General features: G+C 46.6%; 1 protein-coding gene and 1 long non-coding RNA gene across 2 annotated transcripts in view; one reads left to right on the plus strand and one right to left on the minus strand.

Moving 5' to 3' along the window:
* LOC121028563 (uncharacterized) overlaps window positions 1–803 on the minus strand; it is a 20,380-nt gene extending 19,577 nt beyond the window's left edge. Inside the window, exon 1 of the long non-coding RNA XR_005789307.1 lies at window positions 218–803. This is a non-coding gene — a long non-coding RNA (uncharacterized LOC121028563). The remainder of the gene's footprint in view (window positions 1–217) is intronic.
* The window catches only part of JAZF1 (JAZF zinc finger 1), a 357,655-nt gene that overhangs the window by 73,077 nt on the left and 265,672 nt on the right, over window positions 1–18,906 (plus strand). The window lies entirely within an intron of this gene.

Genomic DNA, 18,906 nt, shown 5'->3' on the forward strand with positions numbered 1-18,906 from the left:
GAACTCACGGACCGCGAGATCGTGACCTGGCTGAAGTCGGACGCTTAACCGACTGCGCCACCCAGGCGCCCCATATTTTATAGAGTCCTAGTTTTACATTTAATCGCAAAGCCTGTGTTCCATCTAAGGATAATCCTGTCTACGTTCCACGTCAGTAAAAAGCTGAATGAATGAATGAGTGAATGAATGAACAAATGAATAAATGAAACAAACAAACAAACAAAACACTGAAGGGAAATACCTCTAGTAGTCAGAGGCTGAACACATGGAAGCAAATGAGTATTTTCTGTGTGTTAACTTCTTTGCCTGGAATCGGAGTTGGCAAGGGTGCAGGCAGGCTTATAGCAGTGGATTTGAAAGAAATTATTACTGAATTTCATTGAATTAGCAGTACTTAGCTAAATAGAGGAGTAAGAGGATATTCCTTTATCTGTGACTGTTTGGGTTCCTGGATCGTTACCAAACACGAAACAGGCCGAGAGAGTGACCATTGGTCCCCTCCTCTCCTCCGCCAGGTGTAGTCGTCTGTTCCAGGAGGGCCTCCGGGAAGCTGCAGGCAACGTGAGGGTGGTTGTACGTCTTGTCAGAGCTCAAGCGTTCCCCCTACTCTACTTCTTTAAAAAATGTATTTCCAAGTGTCTTTGCTACTGACCCCTTCACAAGAACCAACAGGAGACAGATTTGGAGTGGATCTGAAAGGCCGTGCCCGGCCAGGCTCCTGGGTGAAGAGTATGAGCTCAGGTAGCCGTCTGGCCAACTCTGGGACCGGGCATCGTACTCTTCCAGACCATCGGGGCAAAAGTACATCCCTTTCTTGACTCGGTAACGGGACTGCACCTTCTTGGAGAATCCTGGAATCCTTGCTCTCTGGGTTTTCTCTTAAGCTCTCTAATTGTAGTTGGTTGTCGTTGATTGTGGTTTTCTCTCGATCGTGCTAGCTATTTATTTATTTATTTATTTATTTATTTATTTATTTTTTAAGTTTATTTATTTTTGAGACAGAGACAGACAGAGCATGAACGGGGGAGGGGCAGAGAAAGAGGGAAACACAGAATCGGAAGCAGGCTCCAGACTCTGAGCCATCAGCCCAGAGCCCGACGCGGAGCTTGAACTCACGGACTGCGAGATCGTGACCTGAGCTGAAGTCGGACGCCCAATCGACTGAGCCACCCAGGCGCCCCTCGATCGTGCTTTTTAAATGCTAACTCTTCAGGAGCCAAATGGGTGTTTGCCTTTTTCCTAATTAAGGTGTGTGGTGAGCAAGTGTTCCTTAAGAAGGACCTGCTCTGCTTTGTGATTTAGTTTCACCGGAGGCTCTTGCTTGACGACACCTCGTTGGATCCTACTCGTAAATTCACTTAGGCTATTTCAGATCCCAGGCCTCAGATCCCTGTCTCTTTTGGCTTCGCCCATTCTTCCTTCTTTCTGGCCCAGTTTGGCCATCCGCAGATGGGGCAAGGGAAGTACTGTCCATCCTACCTGTTTCACATGGCTGCTTCCTGAGCAGGGTTTGGCAGACTGAATAATGAATGGAAAAGGTTCTGATGTAGCAGCCGATCGACAGGGTTTGGGTCCCACGTCAGCTGCTTGCTTGCTGTATTCTCTAGGACACGTTGGTTAATTTGTGCACACCTTGGTTTCCTTGTGTGTGAAGTGAGTTAGGTAATCGCTGTTTCAACAGTGTCGTTGAGGGTTGATTGACATGACGTAGTTGGAAGCGCTTTATAAAGTGTCCCTTGCAGACGCTCTTTCATGGAGAGCAATTGATACACCTAGAGAAGGTGCTTAGTTTATTACCAGATGGATCATGTAGGAAAGGCAGGATTTCCAGATTTGCCTGAAAAAGGAAAGGGATAAGGCATTCCCGATCAAGGCATCTCATGGGATGATCAGACCAATGAGATACTGAGTAGGCGAATGGTAGAGGGACAGAGAGAACTGGCAGGAACGAGGGACGGCAAGGAACGTGAGCTGGTTTGATTATCTAGAGAGAGATGAGCTCAGAAACCAAGGGCGTGGGCTCTCTTGCCACCAAAATGTAAAAAAAGGAGCATCATGGGGGAGGCTCCTAGTTTGAAAGTAGGATGCTGGTGACCTTGGAAACTGAATGTGTTTGGCATCGCTGGAAAGGTAAACATGAAGAGAGGTTGGAAAGTTAACCCAACCAAGAAATGAACTGGGCCCGGTATGACTGTGTCCACTAGGAAAAAGCAGTGCTGAGAACACAGTGCCTGGCACAGGGTAAGTGCTAAGTAAATATTTGTTGAATTAGTGAACGGGCACGATTAAGATGGTGCAGAGAACCAGTTGCAGAATTGAGATGTAGTCTCAGGTTAACTATCCTTCTGGCTTCGGAAAAAGCCTGTCCCCTGAAGAAAGGAGTCCTTGCATTCCACCCAAGTGAAGCCCTGCAGCCCCGGGGAGGGCATTGTCTAACCCCTATAGAGGAGGTGTTTTCCTAGCTCAGTGAAGTGAGATGTGCTTACGGAAGATGTGGCATAAAAGCCTTTGATCATACATCTCCCTGTTTTAATTTGCAGGCCGCTGCTCATTTAATAAATCATCCCTATGATATTGTTTCAGTTCTGCTTGGATCTGGAGAGTGGAGCTTTGTATGCACCGTCTGCCAGCAAACTGAGAGATGTGTGTCCTGGGCTGGGAATGGCGACTTTGTATTCTTTTCTTGGAACCACTGAAGAGTGGCCTTCTGCTCCCATGATGCTGTAACCCCTGAGGGCATTCGTTGTCCGTTATTCCTCCTCCTTGGGTTGCCCGTGTTTTACTTAATCTTCTGTCTCATCTTGTTTCTGCTGGTCTGCCCTGGTGTAGGAATCGACTCCTACCCTGTAATTTTGGGCTTGAGAAGCTAGTTGAGCTTTGGAGCCCTGGAATCCTGGCTGCTTCATGCCATACGCCACGAAACACCTCCCCAGTTGAGGTTCCTCATCGATCTGGAGTGAGAAGCACCGTGACTCCGGGTGGCAAGAACACCCTCAGGCCACCACAGCCCTCTTCTTTCACCCCGGGGCACCTGACACAAAGATGAACGCTCTTTTCTTGCTCGCATTCTCTGCAGGTGACGCGGCTCAGCCCCGCTATGGTTTAACCTTGGCATAGTATGCAGGTGCCCTTTCAGATACACAGAAGCGCTTCGAGAGACTGGTTGCAGAACTCGGCACATGAGGAGAAATGCCTCAAGAGACTTCCCTCAGTGGGAGCTGGAAACTTACTCTCCTGGGAGGGAGGTTTGTGGTTTGGTCGGTGTTTGAGGGACTAATGAAAAAGCACGCCTGTAAGACGGGGAGATTCAGGTGACTGATTCCGGTGATGTTTGTTGCTCGAGTCATGGGGAACTGCCGAAGTCCAGATGCTTCTGCTGCAGCCATCCAGTTGTAGTCGCCTTTTCCTGAGACAAAGCAACTGGGGTGTAACTTAAATAGCTTTGCTCACCCGGAAACCCTCTAGAACCCTCAGATTTCTCCAGCCCCCGTCTGTGCTAGCCCAGTGGGCCTGTGTGGACCGTGGAAACACAACCCTGTGAACCTGTGTGTCCTAAGCGAGGGATAACTTCGTGTCTCCGGCTCACATAGAGTACGGTATTTCATCATGGTATGTGCGATGTTCTGAGCTGAAAGGAGTATTTATATCGAGCCTCTCAGAGGTATGCCTGGTATGAAAACCATAAGCGATTTCGCCTCACCGGCTTGTTTCAAATTCTCCGGCATAATGCTGTACCAAGATGGTCTTTATTCACTGATTCTCCTTGACCGTGGTGGGGAAATGACCAGGTGGGACATGAAATAAATGCACCGGGGAACATTAGGTCCAGATTTCCTGACTTGGGTGTGAGGAAAATAGCAAACCCAGTGTGGAGTCAAAAGCAAGTGGAAACAGGGGCGCCTGGGTGGCGCAGTCGGTTAAGCGTCCGACTTCAGCCAGGTCACGATCTCGCGGTCTGTGAGTTCGAGCCCCGCGTCAGGCTCTGGGCTGATGGCTCGGAGCCTGGAGCCTGTTTCCGATTCTGTGTCTCCCTCTCTCTCTGCCCCTCCCCCGTTCATGCTCTGTCTCTGTCCCAAAAATAAATAAACGTTGAAAAAAAATTAAAAAAAAAAAAAAAGCAAGTGGAAACAAACAAAACAAAAACCACTGCTCTTTGGAAGAGAAACGGGTCATGCCAGCAACATGAGAGCATTTCTGTGTTTGTCGTCCTGTGGCCTGATGCGCATTGATTCATTTTCTCTAGTTTCACCGTAATAAATGAAGAATTTCAAACCCTGAGGGAAACTCCAAGACGCCCTCCACAGGGAAGATTATTCTTGATATCTGCTGAAAACCTCCTTGTGTGCTTTGATTGGGTCCCAGCAGAACGGATGACAGGCTTGCCCTTGGGTCCTGGAGACAGTGTCCCATTATATCTGGTTCTTCTTTTTTATGTATGTATTTATTTATTTATTTATTTTTCAACGTTTTTTATTTATTTATGGGACAGACAGAGACAGAGCATGAACGGGGGAGGGGCAGAGAGAGAGGGAGACACAGAATCGGAAACAGGCTCCAGGCTCCGAGCCATCAGCCCAGAGCCCGACGCGGGGCTCGAACTCCCGGACCGCGAGATCGTGACCTGGCTGAAGTCGGATGCTTAACCGACTGAGCCACCCAGGCACCCCACAGGGTGCTTCTTTCTAAAAGGGGCCGCAGGGAAGATGATGGAAATCCTCTTCTAAAACTCAAAGGTGGAGCATGATGGGACTGCCTCACTTCACCTCTGCCCTAACCCTAGCAGGCATATTGCTGGGCTCAGGTGCCCCAGGATGTAGTTTTACCCCCTTGGGAACCCTTATGCGTTCAGCCCAATTAGATTAATTGCCTTCCTCGCCAGGATTTACAATGCTTTGCAGTTTAGCTGCAGTACCTGAATGTTAGTTTTCCAAGTACAAGATACTATTATTGGCCTCTAAAGGGCTATGGTTTTTTCAGAACCCGTGGAGAGGAGTTTTAAACAATCATTCTAGCCAAGATGGACGATAGGTTAGAAAATTTGTCTTCATGGGGCGCCTGGGTGGCGCAGTCGGTTAAGCGTCCGACTTCAACCAGGTCACGATCTCGCGGTCCGTGAGTTCGAGCCCCGCGTCGGGCTCTGGGCTGATGGCTCAGAGCCTGGAGCCTGTTTCCGATTCTGTGTCTCCCTCTCTCTGCCCCTCTGTCTCTCTCTGTTCCAAAAATAAATAAACGTTGAAAACAAAAATTAAAAAAAAAAAAAAAAAAAGAAAATTTGTCTTCAAGCTGAGTTTTCTACTGGCCGTGAAACGTTTATGTTTAGAAGAGAGTTCTAACTCTGTATCATTTCTGTTTGGTGCTTCCAAGGGTAATTATGGGTAGGTTATAATGAAACATGCTATTTTCGGTATCTCCTAGAGTTCATGGAGTATTTTGTATACTCTTGCTTTCCAGATGGAGGCCATTAAGCTGAACCCAAGCTTTCGTCCATTGAGAATTTCCATAGAAACCCACCCTGGATGAGACTTGATTGTATCATCAGGGTCAAACCAAAGTCAAGGACAGGGTCCTGTTCCCCTGAGCTGTGTGGAGGTTCAGCAGTATTTCTGACACAATGAAGGGAGACTGGGCACTCTTCATACTCTTAAGTGATCATACTTAATCTTTTAATCCCCCTTTCCCTATCCTCTTAGTCTTCTCTAAGGGAAGACAAAAATCCCAATTTGTGATTAAGATCATCATTGGCAGTGTTAGACATTGAATGGGTCTCTGAACCTAATCCTTTCCTGAGTCTTAGTATTGTGGGAATTCTCAGTTACTAAGCTCTACTTGAAATAGATAAGCAAAAGGGAGGTGGAGAACCATAGTTCAAGCATGACTAATGCAGGCCATTTCTGACAGGATTGGGGCACGTCTTCAATACAAGAATGATGACAGTAATAGCACTCACATAGTTAATCGAAGTGTCACCTTATTTAGTAGTTCCTTTCGCATTCCTTATTTTATGTGTTTCTTATATAACCCTGACAGAGGTAAGGACAGAATCCATTTAATCCTGTGTATTTATTTAACAAGTATTTATTCAGTGCCTCCTATGTGCCAGGCCCTGGGTTAGGTGCCGGGGATACAGCTAGGAGCAAAACAATTGAAAACATTCCCACTTTTGTGGAACTTTTGCACTAGCTGTGGGGAGACCGACCATGCATAGATGAGGTGGGTGAAATGTAAGTTCTGTGGGGCAGTGGAGGAAAGCAAGACAGGGAAGGGGGATCGGGAGCGTGTGGGGGCAGAGGGAGCTACTGAGATAGCACGGTTGGGGAATCAGCTCGGTGAGAAAACACTTGAGTAATGGCCTGAAGGAAATAAGAAGGCAGGGAGGGAGAGCTGTAGAGAGGCCAGTGGGGCCGGCGTGAGTGAAGAGGGGGAAGGGAGATGAGGTAGGGATGTCCCCATGTAGGCCGGCGCGAGGATTTTGGCATTTTTCCCCCACAGGACATGGAGAGCCATTTGCCGGTTTGAGCGGAAGATGACACGATGAATGGACACTTTTATAGCATCACTCCAATCACCGTGTTCGGAACAGACTGGAGGGGGCAAGGGTGGACGCAGAAGACTGGTTAGGGGGCTACTGCAGGAACCCAGAACAGAGGTGATGGTTCTGGCCTGGGGTGGTAGCAGGGTTCTGGGTGTATTTTAGAGGTAGGGTCGACAGGTGTGGGTTTAGGGCATGAGGCAAAGAAAGAGGTCAAGGGTGATTCCAAAGTTTTTGACCTGAGCAACTAGAAGGATTTGGTTGCTGTTAACCGTGATGAGGGCGACCGGGAGGGAGGAACAGGTCTAGGGTCGGAGGCCCTAGATGACGTTGGTTTGGGCCACGCCAAGTTAGCGATGCCTACGAGATCTCTAAATGCCCACCTCCAGTGGGCAGTTCTTACTACTCCAGTCTGGATTTCAGGGAGAAGGTCGGAACTAAAGGTAGACATTTAGGAGTAGTTGGGGGTATCGGTGCAACTGAAGTCAGGGCGTGAATGAGATCTCCTTGGAGGTGAGAATACATAGAAGGGAGAAGAGGTCAGGGGTCGAGTCCCAGGTACTGGGACGATAAGAAGCTAAGAGACTGGCTGAACCAGTAAAGGAGACAAGAGAAGGAGCTGCCAGGGAGGTGGGAAGAAAGCTAGGAGGGGACCAGCTGGACACCAAGCTACGGTGTTACAGGGAGAAGGGATGATCATCCCTGTGAGTGTTCCTGTGGGTCAGATCCAATCCCATCAATCGGTCAGTCATAAACAGAGCCCACAATAAATGACTCACCAAGGGCCAGGGTGGGGAGACACCAAGGGCTCAAAGTCAAGTCTGCTTTCTTTTGCCAGGAGAGGCCTCTGGCCGCACCTGACCTTTGTGTGCTGATTTAGGTCATCACAGGCATCTTGCATGTATTGTTAACTCTGGGCTCGTTTCAGTGCCCTGACCCATTCTCTTATGAACACTTTGTTCTCCCCTATCTTTTATAGAAATACACAGTGTATGTTCATTGTGGAAAGATTAGAAACACAGATAAGCCAAAGGAAAAAAAGTTAAAATCAACCATTGCACCACGCAGGGTCCAATTTGTGACCGTGCTCATTTTTCCAGCCATAGGTGGGAGGTATGGACGTGTATATTCTTTTCAAAGGGCTGATTCAGTGCTAACTCTGTTACCTTTTTTAGAACACTTGTTCGAAAGGACCTCTTTGAAACCAATAATATATCACGAGTATCCCATCATGATAGGCATATTGTGCGATGGGTTTATATCTTTTTTTTTTTTTTTTTAATTCGTGCCTGCATATCTGTTACTCAGTTTGCCAAAGTGATGGTGTTAAGAGATGATCTAGAGACCGCCTGTGGGAATTATTCAAGCCAGCAGGAGGAAAACGATGATAATGGGAACATTGATATTCACCGAGCCCTACCACGGGCTAGGCACCGCTATCAACCGTTTTATTTGCAATGTGATATGCATTTCTCACAACAGTCCTACAAGGAAGACACCCTTATCTCCGTGGTTGTAGTTGAGAGCCCAAGAGAGAGAGCCTTGCTCGTGGATGGGGTGCAGCGAGGATTGGAGCTGGGATGGGTTTGGGCCCCGTCTGTACAGCTCCCAGGCCTCCGGCGTCCCCCCACTGTCCCATCTCTTAGCTCTCCCTGCCTTTTCATAACTGACCCCATACTAAGCTGTGCCCTTGGCTGCCTGCCTCCCGATGATCTTCTCGGGGGAGCTGCACAGGCAAGAGGGTGGGAGGAGGCACCTGCCGGGAGGGGAGGGTGTTGGCCCCCTGCTTCCCACCCACAGCGGCACCACTGCCCACCCCAGCCACTGAGACATATTTGATGAGGTGCCAGTTATCCATCTGTGGTTCATAAGACAACATGTAGAAAATTAGGATTTTATCCCTTGAGGCCTGCTGTGTTCAAAACAAAAAGTTCTACATCTTAAAGGATCCCTGGCCTATTAATGCCCTTCAAGCTTAAAAAAAAAAAAAAAAAAAAAAAAAAAAGGTGATATTGCAGCTCATTAGTCAGATATGCGTTTGGTTTTTTGCAGATTGCCAAATATACCAGGCACGCACTTTAAGTGGGCTTAAACTTTAAATATGTCAGTATCTTCTGTGATTTCTTATTCAAAACATCTTGTGCACCTCAGTTTTGTTAGATATTCTTATGGTGGAATAAACATATAACATGTAATATATGCGGGCGCCTGGGGGGCTCAGGCGGTTGAGCATCCGACTTCAGCTCGGGTCTTGGTCTCGCAGTTCGTGAGTTCGAGCCCCGTGTCGGGCTCTGTGCTAACAAACAGCTCGGAGCCTGGAACCTGCTTCAGGTTCTGTCTGTGTGTGTGTCTCTCTCCATCGCCACCCCCCCCCCCGCCCCCGCTCATGCTCTGCCCCTCTCTGTCTCTCAAAAATAAATGTTAAAAAAAAATTTAATGTGAGATATATAAATAAATACTGTATAAAATATGGCATATAACCCTGTGTCTGTGATACAGATGTGCTTCATATAGCATAGTTAAAATGTTGGCAAAGCTGCTGTGGCAGGCATAGCAGATGAGTTGCGTTTGAAGTCACAGTCGTGGTATTACTTGCAAAATTTGGCATGGTGAGAAGACAGGGGGAACTCCTAGGTTTCCAATACCCCTGTTTACCTGTGAAATTGGGGGAATTGACTGGTTAGTTCATTAAGTCATTAAACATCGCACTGCAAAACAATACTGAAAATGCGGCATTCCATACAAGTCACTTCAGTGTTCCTTCTCTTTTTAAGTGCTCAGATTACATAATCTCTAAGTAACTACTACACCAGCTCTATGTTAGATTAAGTAAGAGCTTTATCTTTATCCAGAAAGTAGGTATGTGCTGGTTAAGGGTTTGCTTCATTCGTTCTGGTGTTTTGTTTTGTTTTGTTTTTTTTATAAATTTGGTTTAATATTTATTCATTTCTGAGAGAGAGGCAGACAGGGTGAGAGGGCGGGAGGGGCAGAGAGAGAGGGAGACACAGAATCCGCAGCAGGCTCCAGGCTCCGAGCTGCCAGCACAGAGCCCGACGCGGGGCGCAAACTCACGAACCTCGAGATCATGAGCCAAAGCTGGACGCTTAACCACCTGCACCCCATTCATTCTGGTTTTTTTAACCCAACACAGATCGCAGTGCTTCCACACGGACGCCCCGCACCCGCTTCGGGGTGGAGCCAGGATCACTTCCCACAAACGTGGTCTAGTTAGTCTCATGATTCTTCGTTTCCAGGCAGACCTCTGCTCTTCAGAATATTGGCAGGAGATTTGAGAAGCAGTGCATGTTGGTGATGATCTTGTGATCCTGTTTTCTTTTCCATTCTCCTACTCCTCTGGGTTTGTGACCAGAGAGGTCAGAGAATAAAGACACCTCTGTGGCAAGCGAAGCTAAATTGAGCTCTTTCCTAGGAAACTCGTCATGCTGCTTCTAGGACCTAACATGCTGTCTCTAAAATATAGGACAGTAAGTAGAGGAAGCTTGTGGAGTCATCCTTCACGTGTGGGTGCGGAGACCTAACTGCCATGCCTCTGAACGTACCCATTCCTGTCCGTAAGCCGGGAACTTCCTCATTCAGTAAGAAATATACCTTGTTAGTTACATGTACCTAAGTTCTACCTGAACAATTGGTAGTTTGAGAAAGAGAACGTGTTTCATGTGGATTTACAGGATTTACAGAAGTTTGGGGCAAGCCCAAAGATGCTAATCTGAAACCCACAGTTCACGCAGCGGTGGTGGTTTATGGAAATGCTCTCATGTGTTGTTTTAGGAGTCCTGGCTCATGGTTTATTTTGAACTTGATTTATGAACAGAAGAATTACTCTCATTTACTAACGCTGATGGATTTCTCTCCTCATCTTCTCTTTAGAACTTGCCTTTTCTCCCTTTTAGTAAATGGGGAATATGGAACACACTGTCCATTTCTCTTCCTTCCAACATCGGATTTCAGACTAATTAACAGAAGAAAGCAAACATCTCTCAAAAATTTGACTTTAAGTATTTGGATATATGTCATCAGAACTATTAAAAAGAACGGGATGTTTAGTGTTCTTCTCCTCCTTTAGTGAGCACAGAAACTTCTCTTGGCTGCTCCCAATATTGAGGCCGGCCAAGTCGAGGTCTAAGCACCAAAATCTTGGAGACTAAGAAGCCAAACTCTTTGCAGGAAAGCGAAGACCCCTTTCTCGTTCATCAGTTCTGTTTTTGTCGCGGGGTAGCTTTTGCAAATATGTTAAAAAGCTGTTCCGTCGTGCACAAATACTCCCTCTTTCTTCCTAAGCTTTGGTGAGTTTCCAAAGCTTAGAAAATTTAACCTTTCTAAACTGGAATTTATTAACTGTAAAAAAAAAAATGCTTTTTAGTCTTGCTGGAAGTTGTGAATCGACAGAGAAAATTACATACAATTTTTTTTCAGCCAGTCTGAATGTAAGTTTTTTGTTTTGTTTCATTTTTTTAAGTCCCAAACCTTTTAACATTGAAATTTTAGGTGGAGGTGTGTTGGCTGACTATAGGGTAAGAGACAATATATTGGACGTTTGGACAAAGTATACTATACTCTTTGAATAGAAGTGGAGGGTTTCAGTTCCATTAATGCAAATAATCCCCACATTATTCTAAAGTCATATTGGCCAACATGTCAGCAAGAAGCAAGTCAGGGGAAAGTGGGGCTGGCGGCCCTCAGTTCTGGTCCGTACTTTGCCCTGTTGCTTATTGGGCAAAGTTAGAGTAGGTCATGGCTGCTTACCATGGTCCAGAGGGGGGGGGGGGGGCACATTTAGTGAAGAACATTTAGCTCTGTTTGGTGAACAATTTCAGAAGAGCAATCTGGGCACCATTAAGGGACTTTCCTTTGTGGACCTTCCAGATGCACTGGGGGTAGGAAGTACTGTCCTCAGAGTTTCCTGACGGTTAGATGTAGTACGGTGCGGTATGCTTAGCATGGCGCCCGATGCGTCGTAAATGTGTAGTAAGCGTTAGGGCTTGCCATCATCATCATCATCATTTTTCACCATCGGTTACCATCAAATGCTGAATTGTGAGTCCTAGCATTCCCTTATCCCCAGTGGGACACATTGCAAAGCATTCCCAAGTTCAAAGGAACTAGAATCTAGGTAGAATCTGGATATGCTTTCGTTAAAAGGGATCCTGTGAGTGAGTACGGCTTTACTACAAAAGGAATTTACATTCTTATTAGAGAGGTTATGGTTAGTAGGATGTACTTATTCACGTCAGTTGGTAATTCCTGAGCACCTGTCGCAAGCCAGGCAGGCAGCTAGGCGCTGAGTATAGAAAAATGAAGAAGAGCGGACTCTTCCGGCACAGGGACAGGCTGAGCATTGACCTGTGGCGGAGTGAGTATAGCACCCTGGAGGCTTTAAAGGACCTCTTAAGGCTGGAGTATAAGGTCACGGGCAGGGGAGTGGGAGTGGAGGGAGGGCAGGGGCCTGGGAGCCTTGCTAAGGAGAAAGGAAGGGAGACCGCTGTGAGCAGCGTAGGGCCGCAGTTAGGGTTGCATTTCAGAAAGACGGCTTTGGCCACCCTGTGGAGGCTGGGTTGGCAGGAGGCAAACTGGAGGCAGAGAGGCCAGTCAGAAGGGGATTTGAGTGTCTACGTGCCAGGTTGACGAGAGCCTGAGTCAGGGTGGTGATGAACGCTGACCACAACCACCTCCGGGATATCACCGGCCCTACATCACACGTACTGTGCGGCCACCGCCCTGGGTGCCTCGCGTATAGTCATTCAGTTAATCCTCCAAATTATCTTTGGAGGTGTGTGCTATGACTGTATAAGCTATTTTGTCCCATTGGACAAGTGAGGAAACTGAGGACCAGAAACCAGCCCAGTCACATAATCGTAAACGGCAGGGACAGGGTTTGAACCCAGGCAGACTGTTCTTGACCATCGGGCATAAGTGACTGGATTTAAGACACAGTGGGAGGAAGAATGGATGGGGCTTGATGGTCCTGACCCGAAGGGTTGGGGGCGAACCAGAGTGATGCCTGTTCTCCAGCCTGGGCATCCAGGTGGGTGGTGGTGGCCTTGACTGAAATGGGGGATACTGTGATTGAATGTGATGAGAGATCACGTGGATGAGTGATGTTCCGGTAGAATCCAAATGTGGATTCTGGCAACAGCATCGCGTCGGCGAGGACGTGGAAGTGTAGGTGCCGATCAGCTCGCGCACTCAGGAGAGTGGGAAAACCAACAGTGGGAAACCCGGGAGAAGAGGGCCCAAGGGAGACCGAGGAGGATGGCAGAGGTGAGCGGTGAAGCAGGAGAGCACGTGTACAGAAGCTGAGGGAAAATGGGGTTTCCAGAAGGGTCGACGGGCTCTCCGTGTGCTGCACTCCGCTCAGATGAGGTCGTTGGGTATCTTCCGCCACAGCCAGTTGGTGGGCTTGGCACCTGAGGTTGAAAGCGCGGGGGTGGGGGGGATGTGTGGGGAAAACTGGGTGGCATCTGTGTCCACCAGGCCCTCCAGGATCGGGGCTGGGAAGAGGAGAGACTGGAAAGGCTTTCCTCTGCTTATTTAAAGATGCGCAAGTATGGGGCGCCTGGGGGGCTCCGTCGGTGGGGCGGCTGACTTCGGCTCAGGTCATGATCTCGCAGCTCGTGAGTTCGAGCCCCGCGTCGGGCTCCGTGCTGACCGCTCAGAGCCCGGAGCCTGCTTCGGATTCTGCGTCTCCCTCTCTCTCGGCCCCTCCCCCGCTCATGCTCTGTCTCTCTCTGACTCTCAAAAACAAATAAACGTTAAAAAATGTCTTAAAGACGAGCAAGTAGGCGGGTTTAAGTGCCGATGGGAAAAGATGCTGATGGGGTGAGTGAGGCCTCCGAGGAGGTGGGAGGGGATGAGCGTCTGAAGGACGGCAGGGAAGGAGACAGGCAGGGTGTAGACGCCAGAACGCTGCGAGTGTAAGGCAAAGAGCCGAGGAAGTCGCCATCTAGTGGCTCCCTGTTCATCGTCGGTAGGAGGCAAGGTTGTCTGCTAAAAATGAGACGAGGGGTAGCAAGGCCAAATTCTGGGGAGTGAGAGAGACTGCTAATATCTGCCTAGCATGGGAAGGAGAGGCAACCGGGAAGACGTCGAGGGATGGGGGCGGTAATATTAGCAGGAAGATAACATGGTGGTGCTGGTTTAAGGTGGAATTGATTCGAAACCCCAAGCTTCTCAGCAGCAGATAAGATGTTGTTGAACTTTACTTTCTTTTTCTTAAGTTTATTTATTTTGAGAGAGAGAGAGAGAGAGAGAGAGAGAGAGAGAGAGAGAGAATCCCAAGCAGGCTTTGCTCTGTCAGTGCAGAGCCTGACATGGGGCTTGATCTCATGACCTTGAGATCATGACCTGAGCCGAAATCAAGAGTCAGATGCTTAAGCGACTGAGCTGCCTAAGCGCCCCTTTCTTTGGTGTCTATTATTAAAAGCATAACACACAGGGGCGCCTGGGCGGCTCAGTCAGCTGAGCTTCTGACTCCGGCTCAGGTCATGATCTCACAGTCCGTGAGTTCGAGCCCCGCGTTGGGCTCTGTGCTGACAGCTCAGAGCCTGGAGCCTGCTTCGGATTCTGTGTCTCCCTCTCTCTCTGACCCTCCCCCGTTCATGCTCTGTCTCTCTCTGTCTCAAAAATAAACATTAAAAAAAATTAAAAAAAAAAGCATAACAAACAGAAAAATACAGATTTATTTTTTTTTTTTTTTTTTTTTTTTTAACTACCAGCCCTTCCCTGGAGATCCTTAAATACTTCCATAAGAAACTTGCCTGCCATCCTCTGTTTGGTATCTATCCAAATGGTGGAGTATCACGCAGTAAAAAGAAAATATTTTAGGCAAGGAACCTGGTATCCACCTGGAGAAGGAGTATATACGGAAGGAAAACTGTCTGTAGGTGTGCTCCTGAATTTTGCCCCTGTAGGGAAATTTCTTGTTTGCATAGGTCCCCAACTCTTCACAGCTGATAACATGTCATGATTAAAAAGACCAAAAACCAAAAAACAAAACAAAACAAAACAAAAAGCTGTAGGATGGGTTGTAACTCACTGACTTGCCTTGACCTTGGTCTTCACTTGAAAGCACTATGCCCAGACCCATTCCAGGTGGTATCCCATTTAACCACTGGCTCCCGTCTCTGCAGGATGGAATTCGAAGCTCAGAATCCCAAAGCTCTGTTGATCAGACCCCTCCTGCTCTCTCCATTCCTGGAGAACTCCCCCCCCCACCCCCCCCACCCCCCCACCCCCGCCTCCAGCTCTCTCTGTCCCTGGAGAATGTCCCTAAGGAGAGAAGTCAGAGCGGGCAACAGCCAGGTTACTTTTCATAGGTAGTGAGATTTAACTGAATCCTTTCCTAACTTGTTTGGTCATAAAACCAGTGTTTTACTTAAATGGCAGTAAAACATACTCGTTCGTGGCCTATGAATCTTGGGCAAAGGCTGTAACAAGAAAAATTAGCCTGTATTTGGCAAATAAAAATAGAGCCTAAGTAAATATGTATTCCGTCTTATTCAAAAGGGGGAAAAAAAAAAAGTACTGATTGTGACCTGCTAACGTGATTGATCCGGGATTTGAAAAACATTGCCTTACCCTCGGTTTTTAAGTGATTGGTTAAGTGCCACAATAGGAAATGTGTGTTTTCAGATTTGAAATAGAAGAAGTAGGATTAGTGACCCTTCCCTGTGCATGTGCAAAATCTAGGTTTGTCACCACTTTTGAAGACAGCCGTGTCGTTCATTTATTAACGTTTAGGGCCACCGTGCAAGGCTTGTGCTTGTTTTTACTCAGGAATAGTTGTGTAACAGTGGAAAGAGCACAGAGCTGGTAATCCGGGGAGCTGGGTGCAAGTTCCTCTTGATTCTGAATGAGTTGTATGGACTTCAACAAGTCAACATCCATCTGTCTGTGTTCCACATTCTTCTCTTAAGATGTGCCCGGACTAGATTTTTGGTTTATATTTTTCTAGTTCTTTTTTTGTTTTTTTTTAAATTTTTTAAAATGATTATTTATTTTTGAGAGAGTGAGACAGAGGATGAGCAGGGGAGGGGCAGAGAGAAGTTGAGGGGGGGGGTGCATAGAACCCAAAACAGGCTCCAGGCTCCAAGCTGTCAGCACAGAGCCCGACGCGGGGCTCGAACTCACGAACTGTGAGATCATGACCTGAGCCGAAGTGAGATGCTCAACTGACTGAGCCACCCAGGTGCCCCAATACATTTTGCTAGTTCTAAGATTCTTTAATTTATAAGATAGCTCAGGGATCTAAAGAAAAGTCTAGAAACCGAGCTCTGCTCAAATACAATTTTTTTTTGTTTTCCAAAATCTGAACCTCTCGGTGTTTGTTCTTTTCCAGTATTTGTTTTAAAAATTCAGATTTCAGGGGCGCCTGAGTGGCTCAGTCGGTTAAGCGTCTGACTTCGGCTCAGGTCATGATCTCGCGGTCCGTGAGTTCGAGCCCCACGTTGGGCTCTGTGCTGACAGCTCAGAGCCTGGAGCCTGTTTCAGATTCTGTGTCTCCCTCTCTCTCTGACCCTCCCCCATTCATGCTCTGTCTCTCCCTGTCTCAAAAATAAATAAACGTTAAAAAAAAAAATTCAAATTTCGTATTCAACTTTCAGAAGTGAGCACATTTATTTTCCTGTGACAGTATGATTTTATTTCATATTCCAGTGCCCAGTGTATTTTGTGAATTGACCACTGTGTCGTAAAAGTTTGATTTTCAGGCAGCATGCTATTGCATTTCGCCGATCAGTCGTCAGTGAAAAATCTGGAAGGTTGGGGTTTCGTCCCAACTCGGATATTAATTCAGTGTTTTATAACGTGGAGCTGGTGGGACAAGTTCATGGGACCAGGCTTCACGTCGGTTTCTTTATTTGCCCAGCCATAGGATACAATTTCTGAACAGCATTCGCTCTAGAAAATGTTCTCTGCTCTAGGCTACCAGCCAGCCCCTCTCTCCCTGCTCAGATGTTTGTCTTTGGCTCTGGGTTTCCATCATAAAATCCATATAAAGACTTACTTCCTTCAAACTGCATATGACTTTTTGATTGCTAATCTTTTCCCACGTGTGCATTATCTGTATTCGGTTAGTATCCTTGTACCTTTGTTTGCCATTATTATCATGTGCTTGCACACTGCGTGTATGTGTATGTGGGCTTTCCCAGCAAGACTGGGTAGTGCTACTTGGTAACTGCTTTTGGAATGGATCAGGGAAGGCGTGAATGAACCCGCGGTACTGGATTGGATGCCTGCCTCCATGCAAATCCAGGACAATGCCTTGACATATGTCAGTGGGCCAGTGATGTCATCTTTGTTTACCAAAAGTGTGACATTACTGTCATAGTCGTCCCTTGTTTTGTGGCAGTCTTTTACGATGGTTTGCTCAATGTTTCCATTTCCATCTCCTTCTGGGCACATAGTAAGAGCACACTTCCCAGCCCCTTGGCTGGGCTTGTGGCACATGATCGGTTGAATCAAGGTGGCTGGGTCCATATGATTGGTTCCAGCCAGTGAGTTTTGAGTAGGAAGTGATGTGTGGTGCATCTGGGCAAGAGAAATATAATTGCCTGTGTGAGGGTCTCTGGGGTCCCCTTGGCCCTCTTGTGTGGTGACTGACAGTCCTCAGTGGTCATTTAATGTGAGCAAGAAATAAGCCTTGTGGACTTGGGGATTGTTTCCTCGGCAAAACTCCTTCTATCCTGACTATACAGTATTCTTGTTTCCACTTGGAGATTAAAACATGCACTATGTTACATGACACAGCATAGTAGTTAAGAGCCCAAACTCATAGAATGCCTGAGTTTGATTCCTGGCTCTGCTACTTACTAATTGCGTGAATTTGGGTAAAGCGTTAGCTTCTGTGTGCCTCAGTTTCCTCATATGTAAAATAGGGAATTTAATAATAGTGCCTGTATTATGGAATTGGCTATGGGAATTCAGTGTGTTAATATTTTATAAAGAGGCTTGGGCTATGGTGAGATATTTCTTAAGTAAAATAAATAAACGTACCACAGAATTGTGGGAGAAATTAAGGCATTGCCTGTCTGCATGAAGGGAAGGTTTAAGCTCTCAGAGTTGGCATGTAGGGGTACCTGTCTGGCTCAGTTGGTAGAGCATGGGACTCTTGATCTCAGGGTCGTAAGTTCAAGCATCACATTGGGCATAGAGCTTACTTATATATACACACACACACACACACTTACATATATACACACACCTATATACGTATATATATGTATGTATACATATATGTGTATACGTATGTATATGCATATGTACTCATATATATGTATGCATATATATGCATGTATACATGCATATATATGTATATACACATATACATATATATACATATATGTATACATATATACACATACCCTATATATACATGTATACGTATACACACACATATACAAAATATACATATATGTACATATGCATATATGTATACATATGCACACATACATAGATGTATGTGTGCATATGTATACATATATGTGTATATGTATATATTATTTTATATATGAGAGGGAGGGAGGGAAGGGAGAAAGAGAGAGAGAGTGATGGCCTGTAAAGTAGGTCACTAAGGCAAGCTAGTGACTTGGGGTTGCCTTTGCACCTGCCTCTGGAACTCTTTGGATGCTTCTGAGGCCACGGCAGACTGGGAGCCTAGAGTCCATCGTGCCTGTGCAGAAGCACATGGTACCCTGGACTTAGTTAAGGAAAGCTGCTATGTGGCCACGGGGTGTCATGGAATTTCTAAGATTTACTTCCTTCATGTCCTTGTCGTACTTCTCTGTGCTGGAGACCTCTCAGACTTGTTCCCGTGTCCCTGAGCCTCCTTCCCTTTTCATTGAGGTCCCTGGAATCCCACCTCCTTCCAGAGGCATTTCTGTGCAATTTTAAATAACTGCTTTCCTCTCACCCGCTCATGATGAACATCCAGCTCCAGAACTCTCCCATTTGGGTACCTCAGGACAAAACGTAGGTACACTCGCTGAAGTTCGTGTACCTGTGCTATTTGTACCATTGTGCCCATCTGCGTTAGCTCGTCTATTTTAGGCAGCAAACTCTGAGGCAAGGATTTGGCTTAACTCATTTCTACAGGGCTTAGTAAAATGTTCTGTGGATTAGAGACACCTAATAAATGCTTTAGACTCTTGAATGATGCTGTAATCATTTTAATGGAGGCTGATGTGTGTGTGTTTAAACAAATGGCATGTTTTCCAGCAACATTCTGGCAAATTAGCAGCTTCTAAATGAAAAAAAAAAGTCTATACTTAGAAAATGAATTTTGTAAACTGCAGTAACATGCAGTTATTTATTGCTGGGCTGATTTAAGCAGAGGCTGAAACGCAGCGGTGAAGCCAACATTT

Source organism: Herpailurus yagouaroundi, unplaced genomic scaffold, assembly GCF_014898765.1.
Source record: "Herpailurus yagouaroundi ecotype Mexico unplaced genomic scaffold, PumYag 100, whole genome shotgun sequence".
Classification (NCBI taxonomy): Eukaryota; Metazoa; Chordata; class Mammalia; order Carnivora; family Felidae; genus Herpailurus; species Herpailurus yagouaroundi.